Source organism: Oryctolagus cuniculus, chromosome 1, assembly GCF_964237555.1.
Source record: "Oryctolagus cuniculus chromosome 1, mOryCun1.1, whole genome shotgun sequence".
NCBI lineage: Eukaryota > Metazoa > Chordata > Mammalia > Lagomorpha > Leporidae > Oryctolagus > Oryctolagus cuniculus.
This window is the reverse complement of record NC_091432.1, coordinates 203,564,273-203,576,872: the sequence shown is the minus strand read 5'-3', so window position 1 is coordinate 203,576,872 and position 12,600 is coordinate 203,564,273. Positions and strand designations below refer to the sequence as shown.

Here is a 12,600-nt window from a genome sequence, read left to right as displayed (position 1 = left end):
GGGACAGGCATGGTGGCACAATGGATTAAGTGACCACTTGTGATGCCTGCATCCCATATAGGAGTGTTAGAGTCCCACTGCTCTGCTCTCAATCATGCTTCTTGTTAATATGCATCCTATAAGGCATGGCTAAAGTACCCTGGGGACCTGCCATCCAAGATGGGAGTTCCAGGCTCCTGGATGTGGTGGGCATTTGGAGAGTAAATTAGTGAACAGAAGATATATCTTCCTCTGTTTTTCTCTCTTTCTCAAAGTTTTTAAAATAAAAAAATATACATATACAGAAATATAGATCTTTATGAATTCATGAATATATATACACATATACTGCTGCCCAGGCTCTAGAATCAATGACATCTCAGAAGCCATGAGCACACCTAGATCCCAGATCTTGGTGTCTAAATACCACTCTCCAGACAAAAGAAAACAAAGATCTTTGGAGAAGTAATTTATGCCAGTATTGGGACAAGGAAAACACAAGATAGGCCTGGAGCACCATAAGGTACCAGAAAAAAAGAAAATTCTCAAAAAAGGACAGGGGCATGCAGAAAGGGTACAGAAAGCAACCAGAAAAAAATTGTAAGTGGTAAAGGCTGGAACAATCTGAGGCATAAAATAAGAAAAGATAATAACCAATAGGAAAATAAGTATCCATGCCCATACTGATACAAATTAGTGAATGAATGGAATGCAAGGATAGCTCTTCCCTACATGAGAATTCCAATTAACACATGAAGAAAGAAAGAAAAAATAACCATTAGAACACCATAATAATTATTATGAAAGCAAGATCCACCAATGGATGCTAAATTTGGCAACAGCATATTTGTAGAGGGGAAAAAAAGCCAGTACCTTAACATTGGAGAATCACAGCAGACACTATCTTAAACAAGATGATCAAGATTAATATCATTGTCAGTAAACCATATTATGTACTCTGAATGTGATGAACTGAGAAGGGCACGCTTTTTATGGCATTCTCGGTAAAAAAAAAAAAAAGAATGCACAATATTAATCTAATCATGACACATCATAGGACAATCGCAATTTGAGGAATACTACAAAAGAACTGACTAGGACTCTTCAAAAGTGTAAAGGTCATGAAAGCAGGAAAAGACTGAAGAAGTGTCACATATTGCAGGAGAGGAGCCAGAATAACCCTAGTGTAATAATCTAATAATCCTAGATCAGATCCTGGATTAGATCAAATTAACAGTACTTTTCTAATATTAATTTCTTGCTTTTAATAACTGTACTGTAAAATATTAACATTAAGGGATGCTATGAAGAACTATTATAATTTTAACTTTATTTCAACTCAATTTTTAAGAAATGCCTTTGAGTTGATGTTTCCCATAAAATCGCTGAAAACATTCATAAGTTGGGGCCGGTGCTGTGGCTCAGTGGGTTAAAGCCCTGGCCTGAAGCGCCGGCATCCCATAAGGGTCCAGTTCTAGTCCCGGCTGCTCCTCTTCAGATCCAGCTTTCTGCTATGGCCTGGGAAAGCAGTGGAGGATGGCCTGAGTCTTCGGGCCCCTGCACCCGCGTGGGAGACCCGGAAGAAGCTCCTGGCTCCTGGCTTTGGATCGGCGCAGCTCTCGCTGTTGTGGCCATCTGGGGAGTGAACCAACGCAAGGAAGACCTCTCTCTCTCTCTGTCACTCTCTCTGTGTAACTCTGACTTTCAAATAAATAAAATCAATCTTTTAAAAAAAAGTAAAAGAAAACATTCATAAGTCAAAGAACTGCAATCATATTCACAGCACCAATTACGGCGGCAGTGGATGCCAGCAGTGAGCCAGCTGCTTACAACTTCGATGAGATGGGCACCATACTTCTTCATGCTTGTGATGAAGAAAAAGTACTGAGAGGCTAAGTTACTTAAGAGGTTATTTATAAATTAAAAGCTCCATTTCCGGCCCTCTTAACATGAAGGCCCCGCTTGTGTGGCTTGCGGCTGCCTCAGGGACGTCGCTGTGTGTGTGTCTTACTGATGAAGGGGTGCTGCACTCGGAGAGAAAAGCCCAGGTCGTCGGTCCCGCCTCATGCACTCCCCTCTGAGGCTCCATAAAGCAGGTCAAAGAGCCAGGTGTGGGGCGCTCTGGCGGCTCCGACCTCTCCCCGACCTCCCCTCACTATCCTTCAGCGTGAGCGTCGCGTCATCGCTCGCCGTGTCATCCACTGCCACCCAGCGGACCACACCCCCCCAAGCCCCCTTCAGCGAACGATGCGGGGCCAGTTGACGTCCTGGGGCCCGCCGAGCGCCACGGGCGGGGAAAGAGTCGTCAACTTTTCCGCCCCACAACGCCAGGAGGCCATCACGCTCGCCCGGTCCGCGGCCTCCCAACAACCCGCTTGGAAAGCTGTTCCAAAAACGAAACTGGAGTGAGGCTCCGCCACTTCTGGCTGCCAGGACGAGAGCCCAGGGCGCTACGGCTTCTGGCCTACTGCCGGGCTTCCAGCCAGGCGCCTCTACCGCGCGCGGAACAGGCAACCCGCCCACCGAGCCTGTCAGGGTCCGACGCCCCCGAGGCGTCCTCCCGCGAGCCCCTTACCTCCCGCCGGGGCGCTCGAGGCCGGTAGGTGTGCACAGCGCAGGCGCGGTCGTGACGGGGCGGGGCGTCACGAGGGGCGAGCCGGGCAGGCTCCACCCCGTTCCCGCCCCTCGAAGCCTCCGGGTGGGCTGTGGCGGGCGCTGGGTGAGTACAAAAACAGGTGTGGTTCTGGACTGTGCCACTCTTTAAAAAGCGTTCTGGATTTGCGCTGTGGAGCTGGGACACTGGAGCCGGGAGGCGAGACGCACGAGCGCTTTTTAGGTCTCTGTTGGAAGACAGCTCACATTTGTCTTGCCCTCTTGCGTGTTTGCTCCTTTCCTATTTTCCTGGAATTTTCAGAATGTGCTTTCTTGGCTGTGTACAGGTGTAGAAATAAAAGCTCAGGAAAGTTGTGCCTTCTCTCCTTCGCCCCCCAAAAGTCCTGTGAGGTGGACTTGGCAAGAGTCCTTCGCTTGTTACTGGCCCCAGCGGTTGAAGCTCAAAGTGTGATGACCTCCGAAAACTGGTGGGGTGCTTAAGGCAAACGTTCTTACCCCAGTTTTATGGATAGTGACTCTGAGGCACAGCGGAGTTTTAAGTGACTCACTCCAGTTCAGCCCGTCTGTGACACGGGAGGAACGCCACCTGCATTTCCTAATTTCCCTTCCCTTCGTTATTCCAGTTAGACCAGCTGCTGCCACGAGCACAAGCAGGTGCCTGGCTTTGGAGCCCTGTCCAGGGCACAGGCCCTGCTCTTGGGATGGCTACCTTTCTAGACTCAGCCCTTTTTCATGTGTGTCTGTTACTGTTGAGATGACTTCCTAAGAATACCTCCAGGGATGGCGGTTGTCCTCAGCATGTTCAGACCAGAGCTTAGGCAACTCGGTCCTTGGGTTCTTCCAGGAGAGTCGAATTGGACAGAGAAAACTGTGGATTATGGACCATTAGGGGCCCGAAGACCTTGAGAAAGTCTTGAAAGGAAGTTTCTAAATTAAAGCATCAAATTTACTAAGAAAGTTGGGTTTTCTTTGGGGGTGTAATGGATGCCCATGCTTCTGTGTTTTACAGTACCCTAGGAATGAAATGTTTATCAAATTTTAATTCTGAGGAGAAAAATTAAGGTATTGGGCACTACCATAGGCAAATGTTTTTTATGCAAGAGTCACTTAAACAAGATCATTTGAAGTAAGGTCATTTGTTTTAAATTCTTGAAAAAACAAAAACTACCTCAAATACAGTAGGGAGATATAGTACTCAAGGATTCTAATTTTGAACCTGGCCTTCCATGTTGTTATATGTGTGTTTGCTATCAATTAGGTGTGACAAGGGAGGAGAATAAAACTTTTTTATCCAACAGGTGGTTAGCTTGACTTATACTCTTACGTATTTAGACATGTGGCGTGTCTTTTTGTATTCTTGCCCTAGGCTGTAAAGTTGTGATAAGCAGGCCTGCTGCTACTAGCCCATTTTCCTCAGTTCCTAATCTGAACCCAGTATGGCCAAACAGAACAAAACAGTAAGTATATATATTGGAAAGAAAATGAAAAACAAATTGTTTCCAGGGGTTATGACAGCTTTCTTGGAGAATGCATGGGAATGACTTGAAACAAGTTCAGTAAGGTGGTTACAGAGATAGTTTTCCTAAAACAACAATCACCAGTTTTAAAATGTCGTGGGAGAAAAGATCACTTTCAAAAAATAACAAAATCAGAGTTGGGTTTTTGCGCTAGTGGTTGAGCTACTGGTCAGGACACCCACATCCCATAACAGAATGCCTGGGTTCCAAGTTCCTGCTCAGCTCTTGATTCCAACTTCTGGCTAATGCAGATCCAGGAAGACTGCAGATCATGGCTAAGGTATTTGGGTTCCTGATGCACCCATAAGAGACCTAGACTGAGTTCTTGGCTCCAAGCTTTTGCCTATCCCTGCCCTGGCCATTGCAGGCATTTAGGGAGTAAACCAGCTGATAGCAGCTCTTTGTCTCTCTATTTCTCAAGCAAATAAGTAAAAAGAAAATTCATTCTCTCTTTAAAAAATTAAAAAATTAAGTTTGTGTTTATAAGGAATTATAGGACCTATCTGAAGAAGTGAGAAGCTACACAGGGGTGGGGTTGAAGGGAGGGAATGCCAAGGGACATGAAGAAATTGAGAGTAATAGACATCTTCATTATCTTGATTGTGGTGCTAGTTCTATTGATGTATATCAAAACTCACCAAAGTGATGTTTTAAATATATGCATATTTATGTGTATATATATGTGAAATGTATGCTTTATATATGTGTGTATATATGTGTTTACTGTATGCCAATTATAATTGAGTAAAGCTGTTTTTTAAAGGGGGGGAGAGAACTGCTTTTTATTGAGTGCATGCTATGTGTTAGCACTGGGCTAGGCATTTTACATGTAATATGTCATTTAATCCTGACAGCAGCCCCCAAAGTAGGTCCTATAATTATTCATACATTATAGACTAGAAAATCTAGGCTTAGAGAGAAATTTTCCCAGGGCCCAAGTCTCATATTCTAATTCCAGGAATGAGACTCATATCTTACCTAACAACCATATCTGTGCTTATACCCATGTGTGTACTTCCACAAAAGACTCAAATATATGGGAAAATAATGTACTTTTTTCCTGGAAAGAAAACTCAATTCTCCCCAAATTAATTTTAAAACTTAAACTTAGCAAAATCCCCTTATGATTTCTATAATAAATGTTTTTTAAAAAAATCCCTTATTGGAATTGATTTTGCCTACTTTCCTCCTTTCTCTTTTCCCCAACCACAGAGTAAAGCAGTTCATCTTTATCTTTAGAACTCTAAGGTTATCTTCTCTAGGAAACTTTCTCTACCCTCTCCCTTTCAGGTTAATGCTCCCTTATACACAACTATGCCTTATCCCTGCTTAGCAGGGATGGGGAACCTTTTTTCTGCCAAGGGCCATACAAAATTAGCAACTTAAAAATTAGCCTGCTATAGATTTATTGAATTTCAAGTCCTACCTGCAGCTGCCTTGGCAGGACCAGACCAAATGATCTCAAGGGCCTCATATGGCCGGTTGGCCTGATGTTCCTCATCTTGATTGTGTAGTAGTATCTATCATACTGAGGACTTATCATCATCTTGTCTGTTTCCTCACTAGTTCTAAATTTTTTTGAGGAAAGATATATAATTTATTTAGAGCTTAGCACAGTTCTTGAAACATGCCGGGAAAACAATCTGTTATTCACTACATGAAGTAATTTTGAAAATAATTTTTTTCTAATATCATGGAGCAAGTATTTGGAGAATGTGAGATCAGGTTCAAATATGGTCAGAGTAATATGGACCTAATAGTGTGTCTTGAGAATCCTTTCTTTTTCTAGGAACTGCTTCTCACTTCCAGATCTGAATAATAACAATTATGTATCTCAGACAGCCATTGTTTTTGAGCATGAACCCCTGCCCGACCATAGAGAACTGGTCCAGGGGCAATTCAAACTGAAACAATAAAATACCTCTCCTTGGGAATCTGAATTTGGAAGTGAAATTCTAGCTAATGTCAGTCTAGCTTGCTTCATGAATGAATAGAGAAGATGCTGCTGGCTGAGCTCTTGGTGACTACCTTAGTTTGGGCTGTGGTAACAGAATACCATGAACTGGGTGGCTTCAACAACAGAAATTTATTTCTCATAGATCTAGAGGCTGCACACCTGAGACCAGGGTGCCAGTATGAAGGAGTTCTAATGGGGGCCAGTTTCCAGTTGCACACTGCCGACTCCTCTTTGTATCTTTACTTGATAGGAAAAAAGGGCTAGAGAGCTCCGTGGGATCTCTTTTGTAAGGGCATTAATCCCACTTATGAGGGCTCCACGCTCATGACCTAATTACTTCCCAAAAGCCCTGCCACCTAAAATCATCAACTGGAGGTTAGGATGTCAGCATCTGAGCTGTACTAAAAGCCACGAACATTCAGTCTCCAGCTCCGTTTTTCACTGTGTTGACTGGTCAGTCAGAGAAAGCCATTATGTTCATAGATCCCGTTCACAGGTGTGGAGTGCTGAATACAAGTCTGTATATCCTAGATTATAATTTTTAAGGACATTTTTGTTACGTATTCAAGAAAAATTTAAAAGCCAGAACTACCTTCACTAAGTTCTTTCTCTAGCAATGAATTATTAAAATATCTCCTGCCATTCTGAATACATTCTATTTCTTTGTGCAGTCTACTGTTCTAGCCATCTTATCAACTGAGACAAGGAAAGGTTGAAATGATGATGGTAGTTTACCTTGGACTGGAATTCCCCTGGGATACTTTCTGGGACATTGACAATGTTCTATGTATTGATCGGGTGTGATTGCATTTGTGAAAATTCATCAAGCTATATGTTTAGAATTTGTGTACTTCATGTAAGTTTATCTCAATAAAAAAGAAAAAGAGCAAACACTTCTTGATTTAAAGCAAACAATAGCTTTAGTAATCAAGGAATAGATACTTCCTTAATATTATTTCTCTCTGTTACCTCTCTTGGAAATAGTGGTGAAACAGCAGTAGTAATCCCTGACATTTTTAAAGCTCTTGACCCCTTTGGAAATATAATAAAAATCCATAGAAAAGACAGAGATGCAGAGGCCTGGGAGGGTGATTAGGTGTGCCAAATAAAACAGTTTGGAACTGCTATAATCCAAAAGTTGTATTTTCAAAATTTATATTTATTAAATAAAAGTTTTCTAAAACTTTTATTTAATAAAAACCAGTTTGGTGCACATTTGAATTCCTGGTTCCAGTTGCTTCGTGAGGCTTAGCTGCATCCCTACACATAGGTCCAGTTATACCCCAAAGTCTTTTTTTTTTAAAGATTTATTTATTTATTTTTATTTGAAAGGCAGAGTTACAGAGAGGCAGAGGCAGAGGCAGTGAGAGAAAGAGAGGTCTTCCATTAACTGGTTCACTCCCCAAATGGCTGCAATGGCTGGAGCTGGACCAATCTGAAGCCAGGAGCCAGGAGCCTCTTGCAGGTTGCCCTTGTGGGTTCAGGTGGCCCAAGGACCTGGGCCATCCTCCACTGCTTTCCCAGGCCACAACAGAGATCCGGATCTGAAGTGGAGCAGCTGGGACTCGAACTGGTGCCCATATGGGATGCACAGCAGGCGGTGGCTTTACTCGTTATGGCCACAATGCCAGCCCCTACCCCAAAGTCTTTTAAAAACCATCCCTCCTTTTTCTTTAAATGCTTTAACTAGCTCTGGTGAACATCTCTTATATTCAGTCCAGAGAATCCTTACTAGTGTAGATGGAGAATTCCATTTGTTTCTACTATCTTATGACACATTTAAAACATGTAGGTAATGTGCTCACTGACTATAGTACTTAAACTACTCCACTATCTGCTTTACTGTCTCCTGCCACCACAGGCATGCACACACACCTCATCAAATAATCTGTGTATTAAGGTGACAGAGATCTCACATCAAACCAAAAGGAGTAAAGCCTGCAGGCAAACAGGAGCACCAGGATTGTTCACGTATCTCCTGTTCACCATGTAGGAATCTGATCATCATTTCCTATGTAGAATAGTTTAAATTGCGAGAGAGCTCCTAGAGACTTTTCCCCCTCTATCCCAACCCCTTTTGTTCTTTAGATTACCTAGTTTAGTTATTCTCAAAATTTAGTATATATAGAAATTATTGCGAGGCCTTTGTTGTGGTGTAGCAGGTTAAGCTTCCGCTTGCGATGCTGGCATCCCATCTGAGTTTTTGCTGCTCCACTTCTGATCCAGCTCCCTGCTAATGCACCTGGAAAAGTAGTGGCCAGGTAATTGGACTCCTGCATTCACATGGGAGACCCGGAAGAAGCTCCGGGATCCTAGCTTTGGGCTGGTCCAGCTTTGGTTGTTGGGGCCATTTGGGGAGTGAACTAGCAGATGGAAGAGATCTCTCTCTCTCTCTCTCTCTCTCTCTCTCTCTCTCTCTCTGTAACTCTGGCTTACAAATAAACAAAGAGTAGAAGGGTTGGAGCTGTGGCATAATAGGCTAAGACTTTGCCTGTGGTACCAGCATCCCATATGGGCAATAGTTCATGTCCCAGCTGCTCTACTTCCGATCCAGCTCTCTGCTATGGCCTGGGAAAGCTGTAAAAGATGGCCCAAGTGCGCAAGCCCCTGAACCCATGTGGGAGACCTGGAAGAAGCTTCTGGCTCCTGGCTTCAGATCAGCCCAGCTCCGGTCGTTTCAGCCATTTGGGGAGTGAACCAGCCTGTGGAAGACTTTCTCTCTCTCTCTCTCTCTCTCTCTCTTTCTCTCTCTCTTTCTCTCTCTGCCTTTCCTCTCTGTAACTCTGCCTTTCAAATAAATAAATAAATCTTTAAAAAAATATATAGTATCTATAAAGTCATGCTTAATGGATCTTAAGACAAGTTTAAAAAAATTTCAAGGGGCCACGCTGTGGCGTAGTGTGTAAAGCTGCCTTCTACAGTGCCGGCATCCCAGTTCTAGTCCTGGCTGCTCCACTTCCAATACAGCTCTCTGCTATGGCCTAGGAAAGCAGTAGAAGATGGCCCAAGTCTTTGGGCCCCTGTACCCACGTGGGAGTCCCAGAAGAAGCTCCTGGCTCCTGGCTTCAGATTGGCACATCTCCAGCCATTGCGTCCAACTGGGGAGTGAACCAGCGCTATGGAAGACCTACCTTTCTCTCTCTCTCTTCTCTCTCTCTCTCTTTCACTCTGTCTCTCTCTCTCTGCCTCTCCTTCTCTCACTGTGTAACTTGACTTTCAAATAAATAAATAAATCTTTTTAAAAAAATTTTAAAGGTAATTTTTACTGCAATTTTCCCTTGTACTCTTCATCATCCCTACTCACCCTCAAAGATACAACTTTACATTACATTTGCAATTAAAATATAGTGAACATACTTAAAATTATGTTAAATATTCTTTAATCTTTAGCAATTTATAAGGTATCTTGGACTTTGTAGTACCTTAGTTATTATCATGAATATCAATTAATATATGACAGATATACAGGTATGCTAGTGAATAGAAATTCCACATGGACCTACTACTGCTTCTAACTTTGTCTCCCATTACTTTCTTTCACACATACATTGTTCTAACCAAAGCAAATTCTCAATATTCTTTATCCCAGTCCTTTCCCTAGTCCTATCCTGTGCCTTCCATCTGGAATATTCACCACCCGCATACCCTTTCTCTGTATATGTCTGGATTGTGTTCATCTTCCCATATACATCCAAAATAAATAAATAAATAAATCTTTTAAAAATATTTTTATGTATTTATTTGAAAGGCAGAGTTACAGAGAGAGAGGGACACACACACACACACACACACACAGAGCTTTTGTCCACTGGTTCAGTGCCCAAATGACTACAACAGCTGGAGCTGGGCCAGGCTAAAGCCAGGAGCCAGGATTTAGGCTGTCTTCTTCTACTTTCCCAGGTACACTAGAGGGATATTGGAAGTGGAGCAGCTGAGTCTCGGTCCAGTACCCATATGGAAAGCCAGCATCACAGGCAGTGGCTTTACCTGCTATACCACATTGCCAGCCCCCAGTAAATAAATCTTATAAAACAAAAAAAGAGCCCTTTCTCCAAATACAGTTACATTCTATGATACTGGGGATTAGATTGTAAACATGCAAATTTGGGGAGGAGAGGAGACAGAATTTATGCATAATACATGCTAACACTAATCAAAATAGCTAGAGAGTCTATATCATTCTGAGACAAAGCAAACGTTAGAACAAAGAAAAAGGGGTAAGGGGGAGAATATTGGCTAATGAAAAATAGCTCATTTCTCCAAGACAGCACAGCAATCCTTAAAACATATGCACCTTAATGTGTAAGTCAAAACATGGAGGGCAGTGACTGCAAGAAGAAATAGACAAAGCACCTTACAAATAGAGTATTAGAGCAACAGTGCAAAAATTAAGTTCATAAAGCCTGCTGTTTCTTCTAGGAGCAGCAGGATTGTTATAGAAGAACCAAGAGAGAATGACAATAGGACAAAATTATTTCTGAGATACCAAACATTTCTAGATTCCTGTTGGAGAAGCTGCTGGAGCTCTCTTTTACAGGATTATAGAATCTATGCTCAGTCCTTTGACAACTGACACTCTCACCAGTAAACCTTTTAATCCCCCAACTAGTGGAAATACTTTTAAGGAATTGGAAATCAACAAAATTCACAAAGAGCTCCACCCTCCCTCTTCTTGCAGCCTAGCATGCCCCAAATCCCATTGTCATACCCCTCAGGGGACTCCCCCCCCCCCCCCGCTTCTATAGGTTACTATAGTTTACAAGAGCTTTTGGAGTAATATTCCTATTTTCTCTAGCCAAAGGCATGTTAACTTTAATATTTCCTAGCAAATTACTACTAAAGAAAGAAACAATGCTTGTTTCATGGAAATAAATTGATAAGTTCAATAAGCACTCCTTTGCTTATATAAGCAAATACTTCAGAAAAGAAATGTTTGAAACTTTTGAAAATTATTTTAAATATGGAAAAAAATCCCCCAATCCCTGTACCTGAACATTAAAGGACATTATTGATAAACTTCACTCTTTACAACATATAATATGTCTTATCTTTTTCTTTAAGAATTATTTATTTATTTGAAAGGCAGAGTTACATAAAAGAAAGAGAGAGATCTTCCACTTGCTGGTTCACTCCCCAAATGACCCAAAAAGGCAGGGCTGGGCCAGGTGGAATCCAGGAGCACGGAACTCTATCTGGGTCTTACACATGGGTGTCAAAGGCCTAAGCATTTGGGCCAACGTCTGCTGCTTCCTTAGGTGCATTAGCAGGAAGCTGAGTCAGAAGCAGAGCAGCTAGGACTGAAACTGATGCTCATATGAGATTCTGGCATTGCAGGTGGCAACTTAGCCTGCTGTGCCACAGTACTGGCTCCAGTAATTCCTTTCTTAACCCTTCAGTTAGCCAATCTGCACTGCTGCCATGCTAGCCAGTGTGCTGAGTCCTAGTGATTGAAAGTTTAAAAAGATATTGTTTGCATCCTATGAAAGATAGATATGTTAATAAATACAATTAATAAGTGATATATAAACTGTCCCTGCAGTGGTGCTACAGAAAGAAGCACAGTACTGGTAACTTGTGAATTCAGTCAGTACACAGAGGTTATGCAAGAAGGGAAGAAAGAACATTCTGAATGGAGAGAACATATATACAAAGCACACAAAACGCAGCAGTGGCATGTTCAGGTTCTCCAGTCCAGGATCAGGGGTGCAGCAAGAGGGGCACATAGACTCTTACTCTCCCCTTGACCTAGGATGAGTGATTTACATGGCTTGTCTGTGCAGCTTTCTGCATGATAGTGTAGTATGTAGAAGTGCTAAAGACAGCAGAGAGGGTTGCCAGAGGGTGAGATAAGCAACTGCCTCAAATTTGTTTATCAAATTCATATTGATTTTGTCTTTATTTGCTTCAGATCTGATCATAGGATTGTTGAGCTTTAAAACCTCTGCTGTGGCTCACTTCATCTAAGACACACATTATACAAGTTGTATGGGCTCATGGACTCACACAACACCTACTGACTCCTCTCAGGGGCTTCTAAGGCCCTCCACCAAATTCTCACTTAAATTAGCAGGTTCATGAGCCAAAATCTTCTGAACCAGTTTTCTATAATTTCTCAATATCTCATCCACTTGGTTGCCTCTGTGCCTTTAGTCAAGCTATTCCTCTCTTTGGAATGCTTTCTGCCTCCTTTCTTTTCAACAGAATTTTACTTTTCTCCACAGACCTACTTCAAACCTCTTTTTTCCCCTAAGTCTTCCCTTACTCCCCCAGCCTTTCCTCTTACAGTACTATGATTTAACTTTGCTCCCTTTTACAGCTTGAATATCCCTTATTAGAAATATTTGGGACTAGAAGTGTTTTAGATTTTGAATATTTTCAGATTTTGAATATTTGTATATACATAGTATGCTGGGATCCAAGTCTAAGCATGAAATCCATTGTGTTTCATATATACTTTACACATATAGGGAGAAGGTAATTTTACACACTATTTTATTTTAAATTGTATTTGTTTATTTGAGTGGCAAGGAGAGA

The 12,600-nt window shown here is 42.1% G+C and overlaps 1 protein-coding gene and 1 long non-coding RNA gene across 5 annotated transcripts in view; one reads left to right on the top strand and one right to left on the bottom strand.

The window, feature by feature from the left end:
- STX17 (syntaxin 17) overlaps nucleotides 1-2,708 on the bottom strand; it is a 96,545-nt gene extending 93,837 nt beyond the window's left edge. The window contains exon 1 of one of the 2 annotated variants that reach the window (XR_007923542.2): nucleotides 2,555-2,708. The gene's annotated coding sequence lies outside the window, so the exon portion shown is untranslated. The remainder of the gene's footprint in view (nucleotides 1-2,554) is intronic. The other variant, XM_002707946.5, reaches the window with a different exon arrangement.
- LOC138844855 (uncharacterized) overlaps nucleotides 2,562-12,600 on the top strand; it is a 50,606-nt gene continuing 40,567 nt past the window's right edge. For all 3 annotated transcript variants that reach the window (XR_011381222.1, XR_011381223.1, XR_011381221.1), the window contains exons 1-2: nucleotides 2,562-2,698; nucleotides 3,959-4,049. This is a non-coding gene — a long non-coding RNA (uncharacterized lncRNA). The remainder of the gene's footprint in view (nucleotides 2,699-3,958; nucleotides 4,050-12,600) is intronic.